This window comes from Rattus norvegicus, chromosome 5 (assembly GCF_021556685.1).
Source record: "Rattus norvegicus strain SHRSP/BbbUtx chromosome 5, alternate assembly SHRSP_T2T, whole genome shotgun sequence".
Taxonomy (NCBI): Eukaryota; Metazoa; Chordata; class Mammalia; order Rodentia; family Muridae; genus Rattus; species Rattus norvegicus.
The window spans coordinates 122,439,441-122,459,954 of record NC_141538.1 but is presented as its reverse complement, the minus strand read 5'-3'; the positions used below and the strand labels follow the sequence as shown (position 1 = coordinate 122,459,954).

The 20,514-nt window shown below is 40.3% G+C and overlaps 1 pseudogene; it reads right to left on the bottom strand.

Moving 5' to 3' along the window:
• Window positions 1-1,171, bottom strand: LOC134479019 (bifunctional methylenetetrahydrofolate dehydrogenase/cyclohydrolase, mitochondrial-like; annotated as a pseudogene).
• Between the last annotated feature and the right edge of the window lie 19,343 nt (window positions 1,172-20,514).

Below are 20,514 nucleotides of genomic sequence, written 5' to 3'. Positions count from 1 at the left end.
CTGTCTAAGCTTTCAATAAATACAAACATTTTAAACCATTTCAACAGAATAAATTAAGAACACTGCATCCCTCTTGGCCCGCTTTGCCTCCCAGACTGGCTCGCTCCCGGCTAGTTGGTGGCGACTCCGTGCTGTGTGGACTTCAACACTTCCAGCTCCTCTGGCCTTAGCACTTTCTTTGCAGCAATAATGGTGTTCTTCATGAGCATGGCCACTGTCATGGGACCAACACCCCTAGGGACAGGAGTGATGTAACCAGCTTTCTTCTTGACTCCTTTAAAATCCACATCTCCAACCAACTTGGGCTTTGCGGTGACAGGATCTTGAACTCTGTTTATCCCCACGTCGATGACTGTTGCTCCTTCCTTGATCATGTCAGCTGTGATGAGGTTTGGAATGCCAGCAGCAGATATCACAATGTCCGCAAGGATCGTGTGCTTCTTCAGCTGTTCTTTAGGAGTGTGCCGATGAGATATTGTGATTGTGGCATCACCCCCAGGCCGCTCGTGCGCTCCATCCGTGTGCAGCAGCATTGCAATTGGCATCCCAACGTTTTTGGACCTTCCAGCCACTACCACATTCTTCCCTAAGGTTGGAATGCCCGTTCGCTTGAGTATCTCCCACATGCCCCATGGCGTTGCTGGCAGCATGGAATACTGGTCCAAACACATGCGCCCAACGTTGATGACATGAAAGCCATCAACATCCTTGTCAGGAGAAACAGCATTGCAGATCTTTCTCTCGTCAATGTGCTTTGGGAGTGGCAGCTGAACAAGGAGGCCATCTACATTCTCATCGTCATTCCATGTTCTGATTGAATTCAACAGCTCTTCCTCTGACACTGAGGCTGGTTTCACAATTGACTCACTGTTGATTCCCACTTTAGCTGCTGCCCTGGTTTTGTTGAGAACATAGGAGTGACTGGCAGGATTGTCACCAACCAGAATGACAGTGAGGTGTGGCTGCTTGTTGCCCGAGGCCACCCACTCTTCCACCTCCTGCCATACTTCTTGCTTGATCTGCTGGGCCAGCTTCCTTCCAGAAATGACGACGGCTTCATTTCGTACTGCCACCAGGTGGAAGGACTGTAGGCGGGAGTGGCAGCCGTGCGTGGGGCACAACAACCGCACTGCCAGCGCAGACAAGGAAACAGAAGCCATGGCCCACGCCGGTGCTCAAGCCGGCAGAACAAAGTTTTTAAAAAGAGAGAGAGCTCAAGACAAAAGTTGGTTTGAAACCTGGTTCAATTCTTCCCTTTTGTTCACAACTCTGGTTTATTGCTTATTGGATTACATATTGTTAATGCAACAATACAGGCCCATCAGTAGTAATAAGATCGAGTTATGATTTTAAGATTAAAACCATGACAAAAGAAAAAGGGGGGAATGAAGAAATACAGTTTCATAGTTTCATAGATATGAGAAACAAAGTTATAAAAGCAAGGTTTTGAAAAATACATCTGGTGGTCAGGATGCCTATGAAAACATGTAACCTTTCTGAGAGATACATCTGACATCATGATGCCCAATAATATAATAAAGTTTTGGTGATCAAGATTCTGACAAAGCTATTTAAGACAAAACAAAAAGAAAAAAAAACACAACTGTTATCAGAAAGATCCCTACACCTCCCAGTGGTAAATTCTTAGAACAAACTCAAGATGTCATCCTGACCCTGCCCAAACACCCAGTTCACCACCCCCACCCCCACCCCCACCCCCACCCCCACCCCCACCCCCACCCCCACCCCCACCCCCACCCCCACCCCCACCCCCACCCCCACCCCCACTAAGAGATGTTCTAACTTAGCCCTTTCCCAGTGAGTCACCAAAGCCAGGTGTAGGGCGGGATGAAGAAAGTAAATAATGGATCCAAGAACAGCCCCTTGAGCAGGCCAGTCAATACCTGACAAGATCCTTTGTCCTGTGTACCACCAATGACAATGGGCCATCTAACCCTGTTACTGAAGCCTGCCCTCTGTAATGAATAAAAGTTGTTTGCTTTTTGGGTTCAGGGTTGCCTCTCCCTGTGTGAATGAGCAACCCCATGTACATGGATTAAAAACCTTACACCCTCATGCTATTGTAGCATTCACTTTGTCAATCTGTGCTCTGTGGGTTGTGCTCCTGAGGTAAGGTCACTTCGGGGTCTTTCAACAGTGGGAACTCTGAGTACTGCATTTTCAGACTAACAAGGACTTCTGGAAGGTACAAATAGCAGCTATAACCCACAGGTCCTGAGTCAGAAGCAAATAAAGGGGGCTCTCCAAAGTATAGGAGGAGAAGCCCTTGAGGAGTTAATTGTTTTAACCTCTTTGACAACATCTCAAGGAATATGACACATACCTGATGACATCACCCAGGCTGAGAGAACACTCAGTGCAGCTTTGCTGTGAGAAGCTGAAGATCAGAGCATCACATGTCTATATTTTATACAGGTTCTGAAAGTTTTAGGCAAAAACTATCCACAAACCACATTCCCTGCGGCAGCAGCGAAGTGAGGCCTAGTTTGCGTGTTACCTAGGACAGCTGGGAAATATTTGGTAACTCCTCAAGGCAACCTACAAGACTCTTTAATGCTCAACATGCCCTGTCAAAAATGAAGACATATGTCACTGAGTCTGTTCCCGAGTCTTCCATCCTTACCTGTCTCCAGCATCTCTACATGAATAATGTCCACTTTCTATATATGCAATTTGAAAACATTGCTAGGATAAGATGGGAGCTATGCTGCAGACAGAAGCAAAACCTTTCTCTGTTGTATGCTCCCCTATCTGCTCCCTATGGCACATATGTTTGTCAGTCATAGTGGACTCAACAGTGCTGAAGAGACTGTAAAATAATGGCAGCCTGCCTCTGTCTTTGTGTGAGAAAGGCTTGCGGAGCCCAGATAGAGACTGAGTAACTGATGAACCCTTCCTTGCATTAGGGTTCAGTATCAGAGGCTCCGGTGAAGCAATGTGAAGTGGGGTCCAGTCTGTGCACATGTTCAGATGCTCTGCAGAGATATGCTAAGCACATGACTAGGTCTCGACTGGTGTGGTCCTTACAGTGTATGCTCTGTAGCCCTGAGGTGGTCACTACTGGGGTATTCTCCTTTAGTAAATTAGCATCAATGTGAGGTTCCTGAACAAAGACTGAATCTTGTCAGGTATTATTTAATGTCAACTAGCTTCATGTCTATAGGCATCTAAGCAGCACTGGGTTTATTTGTTCTTTGTTTGTTTTTCTTTATGATATTATCATATTAAATGACCTTGGTTTTGATTGCTATAACTTAAGTGAGAAGACATTGACATCATCTTGCTGAGCATCTCAATCACGTGGTCAGGTTAAACTTGACCAGTGTCACTCTTCCCACCTGGTGTCAGTCCTGTCACCAGTGTGCTCCAAGTTCATTTATCTTTCCTTGGGTGCCTTGAATACCCTCTTAAAGTCCCTAGCCATCAAACACTGTCAACTCTCACAGGAAGAGTTGAGTCATCTACCCGTGAGCTTGGTCCTCAATCAGCTAACACTCTTGACCTTCAGTGTTGTGGTAGTATCCCGGTACAGGTATCCTGCATGTACTGAAGAAAGTAAAGACACTCTGAAGATCCTGGTTTTGGAAGTCTGTACGATTAAAGTCTCCCAGCTCAGTGCTTTCCTGCCTGTGCTGCTGACTCAGTACACCTAGTTTACTAAGATCAATTTCTTTTTTTTCTTCAATTTTTATTAAATTGGGTATGTCTTATTTACATTTCGAATGTTATTCCCTTTCCCAGATTCCTGTCCATCAGCCCCCTAACCCCTCCCTCTCCACTTCTACATGGATGTTTCCCTTCCAACCTTCCCTCCATTACCCTCCCCCACAACAATCCCCTACACTGGGGGTCCAACCTTGACAGAACCAAAGGGCTTCCACTTTCACTGCTGTCCCAACAAGGCTATTCACTGCTACCTATGCCTTTGGAGCCCACGGTCAGTCCATGTATAGTTTGGGTAGTAGTTTAGGCCCTGGAAGCTCTGGTTGGTTTGCACTGTTGTTCTTATGCGGTAGCAAGCCACTTCAGCTCCTTCAGACCTTTTTCTTTTTTCTTTTTTCATCTTAATTAAATTGGGTATTTCTTATTTACATTTCAAATGTTATTCCCTTTCCTGTTTTCCAGGTCAACATCCCCCTAACTCCTCCTCCTTCCCTTCTATATGGGTGTTCTCCTCCCCATCCTTCCCCGATTACCACCCTCCCCCCAAGATTCCCGTTCACTGGGGGTCCAGCCTTGGCAGGAACAAGGGATTCCCTTTCCATTGGTGCCCTTACTAGGCTATTCATTGCTACATATGCAATTGGAGCCCAAGGTCAGTCCATGTACAGTCTTTGGGTAACTGGAAGCTCTGGTTGCTTGGCATTGTCGTTCATATGGTGTCTCAAGCCCCTTCAGCTCTTTCAGCCCTTTCTCTGATTCTTTCAACCTGTGTCCCATTCTCAGTTCAGTGGTTTGCTGCTGGCATTCACCTATGCATTTGCTGTATTCTGGGTGTGTCTCTCAGGAGAGATCTATATCTGGTTCCTGTCGGCCTGCACTTCTTTGCTTCATCCATCTTACCTAGTTTGGTGACTATATGTATGGGCCACATGTGGGGCAGGCTCTGAATGGGTGTTCCTTCTGCCTCTGTTCTAAACTTTGCCTCCATATTCCCTGCCAAGGATATTCTTGTTCCCCTTGAAAAGAAGGAGTGAAGCATTCGCATTTTGGTCATCCTTCTTGAGGTTCATGTGTTCTGTGCATCTAGGGTAATTCAAGCATTTGGGCTAATAGCCACTTATCAATGAGTGCATACCATGTGTGTTTTTCTGTGATTGGGTTACCTCACTCAGGATGATATTTTCCAGTTTCATCCATTTGCCTATGAATTTCATAAAGTCATTGTTTTTGATAGCTGAGTAATATTCCATTGTGTAGATGTACCATATTTTCTGTATCCATTCCTCTGTTGAAGGGCATCTGGGTCCTTTCCAGCTTCTATCTATTATAAATAATGTTGCTCTGAACATAGTGGAGCATGTGTCTTTGTTATATGTTGGGGTATCTTTTGGGTATATGCCCAAGAGATGTATAGCTGGGTCCTCAGGTAGTTCAATGTCCAATTTTCTGAGGAACCTCCAGACTAATTTCCAGAATGGTTGTACCAGTCTTCAATCCCACCAACAATGGAGGAGTATTCCTCTTTCTTCACATCCTTGCCAGCATTTGTTGTCACCTGAGTTTTTGATCTTAGCCATTCTGCCTGTTTGCGGTGGAATCTCAGGGTTGACTTGCATTTCCTTTATGATTAAAGATGTTGAACATTTCTTTAGGTGTCTCTCAGCCATTCAGCATTCCTCAGCTGTGAATTCTTTGTTTAGCTCTGAACCCCATTTTTAATAGGGTTATTTGTTTCCCTACTGTCTAACTTCTTGAGTTCTTTGTATATTTTGGATATAAGCCATCTATCTGTTGTAGGATTGGTAAAGAACTTTTCCCATTCTGTTGGTTGCCATTTTGTCCTAACAACAGTGTCCTTTTCCTTCCGTAAGCTTTGCAGTTTTATGAGATCCCATTTGTCGATTCTTGATATTAGAGCATAAGCCTTTGGTGTTTTGTTCAGGAAATTTTCTCCAGTGCCCATGTGTTCAAGATCCTTCCCCACTTTTTCTTCTATTAGTTTGAGTGTATCTGGTTTTATGTGGAGATCCTTGATCCACTTGGACTTAAGCTTTGTACAGGGTGATAAGCATGGATTGATCTGCATTCTTCTACATGTTGACCTCCAGTTGAACCAGCACCATTTGCTGAAAATGCCATCTTTTTGCCATTGGATGGTTTTGGCTCCTTTGTAAAAAATCAAGTGACCATAGGTGTGTGGGTTCATTTCTGGGTCTTCAATTCTGTTCCATTGGTCTATCTGTCTGTCTCTGTACCAATACCATGCAGTTTTTATCACTATTGCTCTGTAATAGTGCTTGAGTTCAGGGATAGTGATTCCCCCAGAAGTCCTTTTATTGTTGAGGATAGTTTTAGCTATCCTGGGTTTTTTGTTATTCCAGATGAATTTGAAAATTGTTCTGTCTAACTCTTTGAAGAATTGGATTGGTATTTTGATGGGGATTGCATTGAATCTGTAGATCGCTTTTGGTAAAAAGGCCATTTTTACTATCTTAATCCTGCCAATCCATGAGCATGGGAGATCTCTCCATCTTCTTAAATCTTCTTCAATTTCTTTCTTCAGGCTTGAGTTTCTTATCATACAGATCTTTTACTTGCTTTGTTAACGTCACACCAAGGTATTTTATATCTCTCAGGAGAGATCTACATCCGGTTCCTGTCAGCATGCACTTCTTAGCTTTACCAATCTTATCTAGATTTGGTGGCTCTGTATGTGTGTACATATATATATGCATGCACACACACATACACACATACACACACACACACACACACACACACACACACACACACACACACATATGTGGGCCAAATGTGGGGCAGGCTCTGAATGGCCATTCCTTCAGTCTCTGCTCCAAACTTTGCTTTCCTATTCCTTCCTCTGATTATTTATGACCCACTTTTAAAGAAAGAGTGTAGCATCCAAATTTTGCTCATCCTTCTTGAATTTCATGTGGTCTGTGCATCTTAGGTAATTTGAGCATTTGGGCTGTGCATCTTGGGTAATTCAAGCTTTTTGGTTCATATCCTCTTATCAATAAGTGCATACCATGAGTGTTTTTTGGATTGGATTGCCTCACTCAGGATGATATTTCTAGTTCCATCCATTTGCCTATGAATTTCATGAAGTCATTGTTTTTGTTAGCTGAGTAGTACTCCATTCTGTAGATGTACCATGTTTTTGTATCCATTCCTCTGTTGAAGGGCATCTGGGTTCTTTCCAGCTTCTGGCTATTAAAAATAAAGGTGTATGAACATAGTGGAGCACGTGTCTTTGTTGTATGTTTGAGCAACTTTTGGGTATATGCCCAGGAGAGGTATAGCTGGGTCCTCAAGTAGTCCAATGTCCAATTTTCTGAGGAACCTCTAAATGATTTCCAGAGAGGTTATACCAATTTGCAATCCCACCAAGGATGGAGGAGTGTTCCTACTTCTCCACAGCCTGATCAGCATCTGCTGTCATCTGAGTTTTTGATCTTAGCCATTCTAACTGGTGTGAGGTAGAATCTCAGAATTGTTTTGATTTGTGTTTCCCTGATGACTACAGATGTTGAACATTTCTTTAGGTGCTTCTCAGACATTCGATATTCCTCAGGTGTATATTCTTTGTGTAGCTCTGTACCCCATTTTTAATAGGGTTATTTGTCTCTATGGAGTCTATCTTCATGAGTTCTTTGTATAATTTGGATATTAGCCCTCTATCAGATGGAATATTGGTAAAGATCTTTTCCCAATATGTTGGTTGCTGTTTTGTCCTAATGACAGTGTCTTTTGCCTTACAGAAACTTTGCAGATTTATGAGATCTCATTTGTCGATTCTTGATCTTAAAGCATAAGCCTTTGGTGTTCTGTTTAGGAAATTTTTTTCCAGTCTCCGTGCATTCGAGACTCTTTCACACTTTTTCATCTATTAGGTTGAGTGTGTCTGGTTTGATGTGGAGGTCCTTTATCCACTTGGACTTAAGCTTTTACAAAGCGATAAGAATGATCAACTTCAATTCTTCTGTATGCTGACCTCCAGTATTTCCTTTCCAATTTGTATACCTTTGATCTCCTTTGGCTGTCTGATTGCTCTGGCTAGGACTTTGATAACTATATTGAATAAGTAGGGAGAGAGTGGGTAGCATTTTCTATACCCTGATTTTAGTGGGATTGCTTGAGGATTCTCTCCATTTAGTTTAATGCAACATAAAGGTTTGTTGTATATGGGTTTTGCTATGTTAAGTATGGGCCTTGAATTCCTATTCTTTCCAGGACTTTTATCATGAATGGGTGTTGAATTTTGTTAAATGATTTCTCAGTATCATGTGGTTTTTATATTTGAGTTTGTTTGTATAGTGGATTACATTGATGGTTTTCCATCTATTGAACCATACCTGCATACCTGAGATGAAGCCTACTTCATCATGATGGATGATTGTTTTGATGTGTTCTTGGATTCGGTTTCCAAGAATTTTATTGAATAGTGTTGTGTCGATATTCATAAGGGTACTTGGTCTGAAGTTCTCTTTCTTTGTTGGGTCTTTGTGTGGTTTAGGTATAATAGTAATTGTGGCTTCATAGAAGGAATTTGGTGGTGCTCCATCTGTTACAATGTTGTGGAATAATTTGGACAGTATTGGTATGAGGTCTTCTATGAAGGTCTGATAGAATTCTGCACTAAACCCATCTGGTCCTGTGCTATTTTTGGTTGGGAGACTTTTAATGACTGTTTCTATTTCTTTAGGAGTTATGGGGTTGTTTAAATGGTTTATCTGTTCCTGATTTAACTTACATACCTTGTATTTGCTAAAAAATTGTTCATTTCCTCCAAATTTTCAAGTTTTGTTGAATAAAAGCTTTTATAGTACAATCTGATAATTTTTGAAATTTCTTCTGATTTTGTTGTTATGTCTCCCTTTTCATTTCTGATTTTGTTAATTTGGACACATGCTCTATGCCCCTGGTTAAGTTATGCTACTTGTTTGAGTTCAGCCTGAATTTGATTATTTCCTGCCTTCTACTCCTCTTGGAAATATTTGTTTCTTTTTGTTGAAGAGTTTTTAGGTGTGCTGTCAGGTTGCTGATGCATAGTCTCTCCTTTTCCTTTCTGTACGCACTCAGAGCTATGAGTTTTCCTCTTAGCATAGCTTTCATTTTGTCCCATAAGATTTAATATGTTGTAAATTCATTTTCATTAAATTTTAAGAAGAATTTCATTATTTTCTTTATTTCTTCCTTCACCAAATTATAATTGAGTAGAACATTGTTCAACTACCATGTATATGTGGGTGTTCTTTCCTCATTGTGATTGAAGACCAGCCTTAGTCCATGGTGGTCTGATAGGATGCATGGGATTATTTCTATTTTTTCTGTATCTGTTAAGGCCTGTTCTTGATGGATTATATGGTCAATTTTGGAGAAGGTACCATGAGGTTGTGAGAAAAAGTTATATCATTTGTTTTAGGATGGAATGTTCTATAACTATCCGTTAAGTCCATTTGGTTAATAACTTCTGTTAGTCTCACTATGTCTGTTTAATTTCTGTCTCTATGTTCTGTCCATTGATGAGAATGTGGTGTTGAAATCTCCTACTATTATTGTGTGAGGTGCAATGTGTGTTTTGAGCTTTAGTAATGTTTCTTTTATGTATATAGGTGCCCTTGTATTTGGACCATAGATATTTAAGATTAAGAGTTCATCTTGGTGGATTTTTCATTTGATGAATATGAAGTGTGCTTCCTTATCTTTTTTGATGACTTTTGGGTGAAAGTCGATTTTATTCTATATTAGAATGGCTATTCCAGCTTGATTCTTCAAAACATTTGATAGGAAAGTGGTTTTCCAGCCTTATATTCTGAGGTAATGTCTGTCTTTGTCTCTGAGATGTTTTTACTGTAGACAGCACAATGCCGGGTCCTCTTTAAGTACCCAGTCTGTTAATCTGTGTCTTTTTATTGGGGAATTGAGTCCATTGAAGTTGAAAGATATTAAGGAACAGTGGTTTTTGCTTCCTGTTATTTTCATATTTTGAGGTCGGATTATGTTTGTTTACTTTTCTTCTTTTGGTTTTATTTCAAAGATATTAATGTCTTGCTTTTTCTAGGGTGCAGTTTACCTCCTTGTGTTGTCTTTGACATTTATTATCCTTCATTGGGCTGAATTTGTAGAAAGATATTGTGTAAATTTGGTTTTGTCATGGTTTCTCCATCTACATTAATTAATGGTTTTGCTGGATATAGTAGCCTGGGCTGGCATTTGTGTTCTCTTTGGGTCTGTATGGCATCTGTCCAGGATATTTTGGCTTTCATAGTCTCTGGTGAGAAGTCTGGTGTAATTATGATAGGTCTGCCTTTATATGTTACTTGACATTTTTCCCTTACTGCTTTTAATATTCTTATTTGTTTTGTGCATTTGATGGTTTGACTATTATATGATGGGAGGAATATCTTTTCTAGTCTAATCTATTTGGAGTTCTGTAGGCTTCTTTTATGTTTATGGGCATCCCTTTCTTTAGGTTTGGGAAGTTTTCTTCTATTGCTTTATTGAAGAAACTTACTGGCCCTTTAAGTTTGGAGTCCTCACTCTCGTCTATACCTATTATTCTTAGGTTTGACCTTTTCATTGTGTCGTGGATTTCCTGAATATTTTGGACTACTAGCTTTTTCCATTTTCCATTTCTTTGACAGTTGTTTTGATGTTTTCTATAGTATCTTCTGCTCCCAAGATTCTCGCTTCTATCTCTTATATTCTGTTGGTGATGCTCACATGTATGACTCCTGATCTCTTCCCTAGACTTTCTATCTCCTAGGTTGTCTCCCTTTGATTTTATTGTTTCTAGTTCTGTTTTGATGGTTTTGATCATTTCCTTCTCCTGTTTGGTTGTTGTTCCAGTGGTTTTTTAAGGGATTTTTGTGTTTCCTCTTTAAGGGCTTCTACTTGTATACTTGTGTTGTTCTGTAATTCCTTAAGGTAGTTATTTATGATCTTCTTAAAGGACTCCATCATCTTGATAAAATATGATTTTAAATCTAGATCTTGTTTTTCTGGTGTGTTTGTATATCCAGTGTTTGCTTTTGTGGGAGAACTGGGCTCTGATGGTGCCAAATAGTCTTGGTTTTGTTGCTTGGGTTCCTGCACTTGCCTCTGACCATCAGGTTGTCTCTGGTGTTAGCCGTTCTTGCTGTTTCTAATGGTGGCTTGACCTTCCTTTGGGCCTGTTTGCCAGCACTCCTGTAGACTTGTTTTCCTGTTTTCTTTCAGCCAGTTATGGGAACAGAGTGTTCTGCTCTCAGGCGTGTAGTCACTCCTGGTGGCTGACTTTCAGCTCTCCGAGGGGGCAGCAACCAGAAGGAAGGGTCCCACCCCTACTGCTCCTATGTCCCTGTGCACAAGGGACACAGGTGGCACTAGGCGTTTTCCTCTTCAGTCCAGAATGTGAGCAGAGAGTAGTCTCCTCTGGGTTCTCAGGGGTGTCCGTACCTCTGAGGGTCTAGCTCTCCCCCAAGCCCCCCACAGGATTTGGATGTTGGGAGCTGTTTGACCTGTTCATTTCAGATCTAGGCTCAGATCTGAACTGAGGGCTCCTGCAGCTGACTGCCCCTATATTCCTCTGTCCAGTGGCACTACGCAGTTTCCTCTTGGGCCAAGAATGTGGGCAGAAGTTGGCAGAAGTGGCAGTCTGTCCTGCCCTGAAGTCTCAGGATTGCCCAGACTTCTGGGTGATCAGTTCTCTCTCCTGCGGGATTTGGGATCAAGGAGCTGTGGGCGGGGATCAGAGAAGTTCAGGCCAAAGCAAGAAACTAGAAGGGCCTGGTCCTAGAGGGCTTCTGCCTTTGTGCATCCTAAGTGCACCAGGCAGGTCACTTGGACCAGAAAATTTGACCTTACCTCTGCTCTCAGGTGTGTTGTCGCTCCTGTCAGCTGGCTTTTAGCTCTCCATGAGGTAAGCCCAAAGAACAATTTCTATGAAAATAAGAGCCCCAGGACTGTCCTTCAGTACCTTTCCAACCATTCAATTAATTGAGGTCTTCTCACCCTGGAACTGAACCCTTTCCCTTGTGTATGCTATGATGACAAAGTCCATGCCCTTGGGTGAAAATTTGCCTGACATTCTCCTCAGTTCTTGAATCTTCCCAGGACCATAAGGCAACCTAAGTCTGTATGCTTTCCTCTTAATGACGTTTTCGTGTTATAACTAAAGACCAGACATGTCTTCTTTGGCAGAGATCGGAAAGGGTTATTATGCACTGTGAAGTTCACAGGAATGTTGTCTCATCAAGCAGCCACAAAATGTGAAAAAGAGCAGATTCCAAGAGATTAAGTAAGTTAAAATGTCAAAAATATACAGAATTTCTAGTAAAAGCTCATCAAACCCAGGTTAGTGAAATGTTCTTTATTACATCATGTTTGTCTCTTTCTTTTTTTAATTCCATAATATGGAGAGCTGAATGTGTACCACCTGATTTCCTTTTGGCCATTATCCTGGCCACCTTTTGAAGGTCTTAGGATACTGTATCTGAAGGAAAAGGCCATGAGCTGTTGGGTATGAGAGCCTGGGTCCCAAGAACTCATGGCTTCAAACATGTTCAAAACATCCTCTGGGCACAAGGACAGACCTTGTGTGCTATGTTAACACATTACGATAACACTGAAACTGCTAAGTACTAAAACTTGCCCAGTACTTATATACAAGTTTCAAGAGTAAAGTATATACGAAATTCAAATCTCACTGCTAAATTAAACATCTTGCAAGTTTATCTTCAGGTCTATTTTTTTTTGATAAAAGTGTTGTATTTACAACAAACACACAGTGATTTTGATAACATAAAATTTAATGTCATGAATCTTGAGCTCAGCCTATTGTTAAAACTAGACATTTTTCAAAAGCACCTTTCCACAATAAATATGGAAGAATTTTGTATAAAAATCATTCATTTCATATAACAGCCTATCTATGGAATCTACTTCAGGCTTCTCATACAAAGGCATGTCTCAGTGGAAAAACAATTGTATGGTAAGTTGCTCCCTTCACATTGACAAGTGAGGAAGCACTGTACTCTTCTAAACATATTGGGAAACTATCTTTAGCAGTCCTACATCTAAGAGGGGGCTAATATCCAAAATATACAAAGACCTCAAGAAGTTAGACTCCAGAGAACCAAATAACCCTATTATAATTGGACTAAAGAGCTAGACAAAACACTCTCAGCTTGGGAATATGGAATGGCTGAAAAGCACCTAAAGAAATGTTCAAATCCTTAGTCATTAGTGAAAGGAAAATCAAAACACCCCTGAGATTCCATCAAAAATCTCAGGTGACAGGGAATGGTGGCAAGGATGTGGATAAAGATGAACACTCCTCCATTGTTGGTGGAACTCCAAACTGGTACAACCACTCTGAAAAATAATCTGGAGGTTCCTCAGAAAATCGGATACTCCAGTACCTGAGGAAACAGCTATACCACTCCTGGGCATATACTCCAACATACAACAAAGACACATGCTCCACTATGTTGATAACAGCCTTATTTATAATAGCCAGAAGTTGGAAAGAACCCAGATGCCCTTCAACAGAGGAATGGATTCAAAAAAATGTGGTACATCTTCACAATGGAGTACTACTCAGCTATCAAAAACAATGACTTCATGAAATTAATAGGCAAATGGAATGAACTAGAAAATATCATCCTGAGTGAGGTAATCCAATCACAGATGAACACACTTGGTATGCAGTCATTCACAAGTGGATATCATCCAAAATGCTTGAATTACCCAAGATGCAATCCACAGACAGCAGGATGCTTCCGAAGAAGGATGACTAAAATGTGGATGCTCCCCTTCTTTATAGAGGGGGAAAAGCAGTCAAAGGAGATGATATGGAGGCAAAGTTCAGAGCAGCAATTGTAGGAATGGTCATTCAGAGCCTGCCCCACACGTGGGCCATATATATATACAGCCACCAAAACTAGATAAGATTGATGAAGCTAAAAAGTGAATTCTGAGAGGGACCAGATATAGATCTCTCCTGAGAGACACATCCAGAACATGTCCAATAGAGGTCAATGCTAGCAGCACACCACTGAACTGAGAACAGAACCTCCTTTGGGGGAAATTAAAGGAAGGATTGAAAATCTGAAGGGGCTTCCAACGCCATAAGAACAAAAATGCCAACCAAGCAGAGCTTCCAGGAAATAAACCACTACCAAAAGACTACACATGGTCTGACCCAAGGCTCCAACTGCATATGTAGGAGAGAATAGCCTTGTTGGGGCAGCAACAGTGGAAGGAGAAGCTCTTGCTCCTGCGAAAGTTGGAGCACCACCAGTGCAGCACAATATCAGGGGGTGGGTGACTATAGACGTTGTATATGGGATAACACCTGTACGGGAGAAGGGGAGGAGATTGGGACTTATGGACAGGAAACTGGGAAAGGCGATAACATTTGAAATGGAAAAAAAATAAATCCAATAAAATGTGCATAAGATGGGGACTGGAGAGATGGCTCAGTGGTTAAGAGTACCGACTGATCTTCCTGAGGTCCTGAGTTCAAATCCCAGCAACCACATGGTGGCTCACAACCATCTGTAATGAGATCTGATGCCCTCTTCTGGTGTGTCTGAAGGCACAGTGTACTCATACAATAAAATAAAATCTTAAAAAAATAAATTTATAAAAAAATGTGCATAAGATGAAATGGGAATAAAAGAACATAATTAATAGATTGAAAAAAAAAGAATATAGTTTCAATGCCCCCATCTAGATTCTATAAAGTCGTGTGGTTTTTTCTTTTTTCTTTTCTTTTGTTTTCCTTTTTTTTTTTTTTTTTTTTTTTTTTTTTTTTTTTTTTTTTTTTGGAGCTGGGGACCGAACCCAGGCATGTGGTTTTTTAACAGCATGGTCTTTACTAGAAAGAGTAACCTCAAAGTCGGAACCCAGTTGCCATATTAACACTGTAAAATATGTGCCATTTCAAAGACAATCTTTCTGGAGTGCCATTTCTGTATGTAAAACTCACTACTCAAATAGTGTTCCAAATAATATTTGGGAAAGCAGAAAGAGAAAATTAATGATAAAAGTATTTATATTACCAGCTTGGATGGATCTGCGTAAGAAATGATTAACGCCAATCAATGGCACATTTCTTAAATATTAATCTCATCTGATAAGAGAGAAATAAATGGCATTAGCAGTAACAGGAACAGATGAAATTTACTTAAGGTGAACCTAATGGACTCAAAGCCATCTACAGTCTCAACCGTGGTATCTGTTGTAGTTCATCAATGTGGTACATGTGTGTGCTCTTGAGTGCAACCTGAAATTATTCCACATTTTCTTTGGATGTCTCTCCTGTGAAGGACAACTTATGGGATAATGAAGATTCAATATAATAGTAATATACAGTTCTTTCCTCATTATAAGTCACTCATTTTATTTGATTTTCCAAAATTATTCTATGACGCCTTATATTGTAAATTGTTTATTTCCTGTTATGCATGAACAATAAATCATGATTCTCTAATTGTAATTCCTATACAAAGATAAACATTAAGAAAAATGTTCATTATATATATATCAATAAAAATTCTTACAAACATGCATATCTGGACTCTCTGAATGAAGCTTTGAAATAGCAACAACCCTTTTGTTATCATATACAACAAATAATAAAGGTTCTTTTGAAGGATGGAAAAAAAAGAAAGGATCATCCTGAGTGAGGTAACACAATCGCAAAAGAACACACATGGTATACACTCACTGATAAGTGGCTATTATACCAGAAGCTCAGAATACCCAAGATTCAGTCACAGACCACATGAAGCTTAAGAAAAAGAAGACGAAAAGTGTGCATTTTTCAGTTCTTGGTTCAAGGAGGAACAAAGTACTCACAGGAGGATATGTACAAAATATGGAGCAAAGTCTAAAGAATCAAGAGGATGCCCCACCTTGAGACCCATCCAACATACACTCAGCAAACCCAGACTCCTTTTCAGAGGCCAAGAAATACATGCTGCCCCGAGGCTGATATAGCTGTCTACAGAGAAGCTCTGATAGAATCTGACAAATACCGACACAGGTGCTCTCAGGCCACCATTGGACTGAGAAAGGAAACACCAATAAAGGAGATAGGGAAGGGACTGAATGAGCTGAAGGGTTTTGCAAGGCATAGGAAGAACAAAAATATCAACCAACCAGACGATCTCACCCAGTACCACCCAGAGCTCACAGGGACTTAACCACTAACAATAGTGTCTACATGGAGTGACCAAAGGCTATGGTTGCAAATGCAGTAGAAGATGACCTTGTCAGGCATCAATGGGAACAAATGACCTTCATCCTGGGAAAGCTCCATGCCCCAGTAAATGGTAATGCCAAGGAATGGAGACTGGAGGGAATGGTTGTGGTAGAGGGTTTGGAAAAACCTCATAGATGAAAGGACAGAGGGAATGAGACTGAGGTTTACCATAGGGGAAACTCCAAAAGGGTTTAACATTTGGAATGTAAATTTTAAAAAATCTAATAAAAGAAAAATGGGAAGAAACCACAAACACACACTCACATACACACTAAAATTTATCCATCCACAAACAAGTACATGTAGATATACACATAAGTGATTCAATCAAGAAAACACCAGGAACCAGACATTCTAGTTCTGTGATTTTTTTGGGTTTTTTTTTTTGTTTTTTTGTTTGTATGTTTGTTTGTTTTGTCTTTTGTTTTTTGTTTTTTTTTTGTTTTTTGTTTTTCTTTCTTTTTCTTCTTTTTTTTTTTTTTTTTTTTTTGTCTTTCACACAAGAAGATCTGATTCAATTAACCAACAATAGGAAAAACAGATCCTTAATAGGATTAAGTGGGTGGAGACTCAATGAACCCATGAGATAGGAGCTTGTGGAAAGGAGGTGGTGGTACACTGGGAGGGGGAGGAGGAAGGTGAATAAAAGGGTCAGAGGAAGCCAAGAAGAATGTCAGAGTCCTGAACCTTGGAGTCACTGCCTGGTCCTGCTGGAGTGGAGTCCTGTAGCCAGAGTCCATAGCAGGCAACTAATTTACTTCCAAAAGGAGTCTTCATGCTTGCTAGGCTAGCCTTACCACAATCTAGCTACAACTCCATTTCCAATTAAAATTTTTATCTAGGGTAGAATGGAGTTTTAATGAGAAATGGTATTAGACAGGAATTTACTTTGATTTTTTAATCATTCCATTAATTAACATCTCAAATGATACCTCTTATCCATGTTGCTTCTACCCAAAAACCTCATCCAACACCCATGCAATATAACTCCCTTCCACATTGTGTCCATGATGGTGTTGCCCTACAGCCCACACTCCAGCATTGACACTGTGGGGCATCAAACCTCCACCAGACCTAGGAACTCCCCTCTCATTATTATCTGGAAAGGACATCCTCTGCCACATATGTATCTGGAGTCATCAGTCCCTCCATGGTTGGTGGTCTAGCATCTAGGAGCACTGGGTAGTCTGCCCAGTTGTTTTGGTCCTTTTGGTGGGGTTGCAGTCCCACTCAGCACCTCCATCATTTATTTAACTGCCCCATGTGGCCCATGAGCTCAGTCTTATCATTGGCTCTAAGCATCCACATCTGCATTGGTCAGTTGCTGGAGAGACATCCAAAGGAGCAGCCACTCCTAATTCCTTTCAACAAGCACCTCTTGATCACAACAACAGTGTAAGATTTGGTGCCTTCAGACAGGATGGATCTAAAAGTGGGGTAGTCTCTCCTCTAGTTTTTGTTGCTTATCTTTTGGACATGAACATTTCTGGGTTAAAAACTTTGAGATGTATGGGTGCCCCTAAGCCCTCAAACATGGCCCATGCCTGTAGGTTAAAGGAGGTCTCTAAAGGTTCTCTGGACCCTTATTTCGGGCATTTTTGTCATCAGTGCTAGTGGTGGTGAGCCATTATTTTCCCTGCTGTCTGGAAGCCTCAAGTGGCTATCCACATTTTTCATACCCACCCACTACATAATATTATTCAATACCCTGACCCTCCATACCTCTCTGAAACCCCCTTAATTCCCTGATACTGCCCACTTATTTTATTCCCTCACTCACATCTCACCTTCTCCCTCTACCTCCCATGATGATCCTATTCCCTTCTCAAGGATGGACTGAAGCATACACATCCTGCTTCCTAAGATCGAGTCCTGGGCATTGTGAAATTTTTGGCTCATATTCACTTATTCCTGAGTACATAACATGTGTGCTCTTTTATTACTTGGCATTGTTTTAATAGCTGAGTAGTAGTTGCTTATGTAAATGTACGACAATTTCTGTGTCCATTCTTCTGTTGAGGGACATCTGGGTCATTTCCAGCTCCTGGCTATCATATATAAGGCTGCTGTGAACATAGCAGAATATGGTTCCTTGGTATATCTTACAACATTTTTTGGTATATGCCTAGTAATTGTATATTTGCTTGTGTAGTACATATTGTATATTGGCTCACTGAAGTCTAACTTCTTGAGTTTTTTTTTATATTTTTGGATATTAGCTCTCTCTCTGATGTAGGTTTGGTAATGAATATTTCCCAATCTGACAGTTGAGTAAATACAGATAGTATTCTTTCCCTTAAAAAAGGTTTCAATATTATGAGGTCCCATTTGTGGATTGTTGACTTTAAAGCATAAGCCATTTGGTGTTCTGTTCAGAAAGTGTTTCCCTGTTCCCAAGTACTCAAGGCTTTCCCCCACTTTCTCTTCTATGAGATTCAGCGCATCTGACCCCAAAATTCTACCAGAGAGCTCCTACAGCTGATAAACATCTTTGGTAAAGGGCTGGATTTGGATAGAAATGTAACTCTAACAAATTGGTAGCCTTCCCCTACTCAAAGGATACGTGGGCAGAGAAAGAAATTAGGGAAACAACACCCTTCCCAATATTCACTAATAATTTGAAATATCTTGGCACGACTCTAACCAAGTAAGTGAAAGAACTCTATGACAAGGACTTCAAATCCATGAAGAATGAAATCAAAGAAGAAATCAGAGTATGGGAAGATCACCCATGCTCATTGATTGGAAGGATAAATATAATAAAATGGACCCCTTACCGAAAGCAATCTGCAGGTTAAATGCAAATCTTATCAAAATTCAAACTCAATTCTTCATAGAGTTAGAAAGAGCAATTCTCAAATTCATTTGGAATAACATAAAACTTAGTATAACAAAAATTATTCTCAACAATAAAGGAACTTCTGAGGGAATCAGAATCCTTCACATCAAAGTATACTATAGAGCAAGAGTTATCAAAACTGCATGGTATTTTTACAGAGACAAGGAGGTAGATCAACGGAATAGTAGTGAAGTCCAAGAAATGTATCCACACATCTATGGTCACTTGATATTTGACAAAGAAGCTAAAACCATCCAGTGGGGAAAAAACGACAGCATTTTCAATTAATAGTGTTGGTTGAACTGGTGGTCTACATATAGAAGAATGCAAATGAATCCATAATTTTCTCCTTGAGGATAGCTCAAATCCAAGTGTTTGAAGGACCTCCAAATAAAAGCAAATATACTGAACCTTCGTTTTTCAAATAGGATGTTGAGGAACAAAACTGAGATCAAATGATCCATGCTTCTGGTGCTGTCTGACTTTATAGACATAGTCTGAAATTTCACTTAGGATCATCTTTATAAATCAATCACTCTATACTCTCTTAAATTATTTTTCATGTATTACGCTTTTGCAGTTATATGAACTGGAATTTCCTCTTAAATATATCTTACCAATTGTGCTGGGGAAGGATTCAAGCACAGAAGCTCCAAGACCTACTTATTTGCCTTGTGACCTTGAAGCTACAGCTCACCCAGGAACCAAAGCTATAGGCATGTTCTGATTTCAGTATTGTTCAGGTGACTAGACATTATATCAAATATGGATAAGTGTATGTATGTATGTATGTATGTATGTATGTATGTATGTATTTATGTGTTTATGTATGCAGGTATGTTTTTATGAGAAAAATCATATAGCAGTAACACTGAAAACCTTGGATGATTGTCCTAGGCACAAAATATCATAATCCAGTCTAGTACTGACAGATATACTGTCTCGTCTCTTTCTGCATGTGAAATTCAAATTGTCATGGGAAACTCTCCTTCCCATAGCCTATGTAAACTTGGCATCTCTAAGACTCACATGAGCAGGTAATCTCATTCAGTAGCATAGATTTCCAAAAGTTCTGGTTAAAGTTGCACAATTTAATTAGGTTTGGCACTTCAGAGATGGTCTGATTGTATAGCCAGGTGGCCATGAATTGACAGACTTTAAACCTCATATCCTAAATAAATATAATATAGTCCAGTTTGTGCATACTGGTCTCTAAATTGTTAAGTAGTACATAGAAAAAGGCAGCACACAGGAGTTTCTCCTTAGCCCTTCACAAGAGAGATCAATTTATTGAAAATACAATAAGGCTAGTCTGGAACAGTAACATTAGCAATATATTCTGTTAAGGACCTGCATCCTTTTTCAGTGTATTTTTCCAGTAATAAAGATCTGATCAGGTTGTATGCTACTGAATAACACTTCTGAATAGGTATGCAATTGAGGGGAGGAGAGATTGGCATCCTATGGGAAAATGGTTAATATTTTCCCTCAGTGGCTGCTTACAAGAGAATTGGCATGCTGAGGGTGTGATAAATGTTTGGCTTGGAGACCACAACATTGGATAATTTCTTAGACTGAGCTCTCCATTGTTGCCAGAGCATGGGGTCTGGCCTTCTGGTCCCTATAATGTGTGAGAAATAGGAATTTCCAAAACTTAGCCTGAAATTATGTCTCCTAAATGCTTCACCAGGTTCCTTCTAACTGAATATCTATGAGG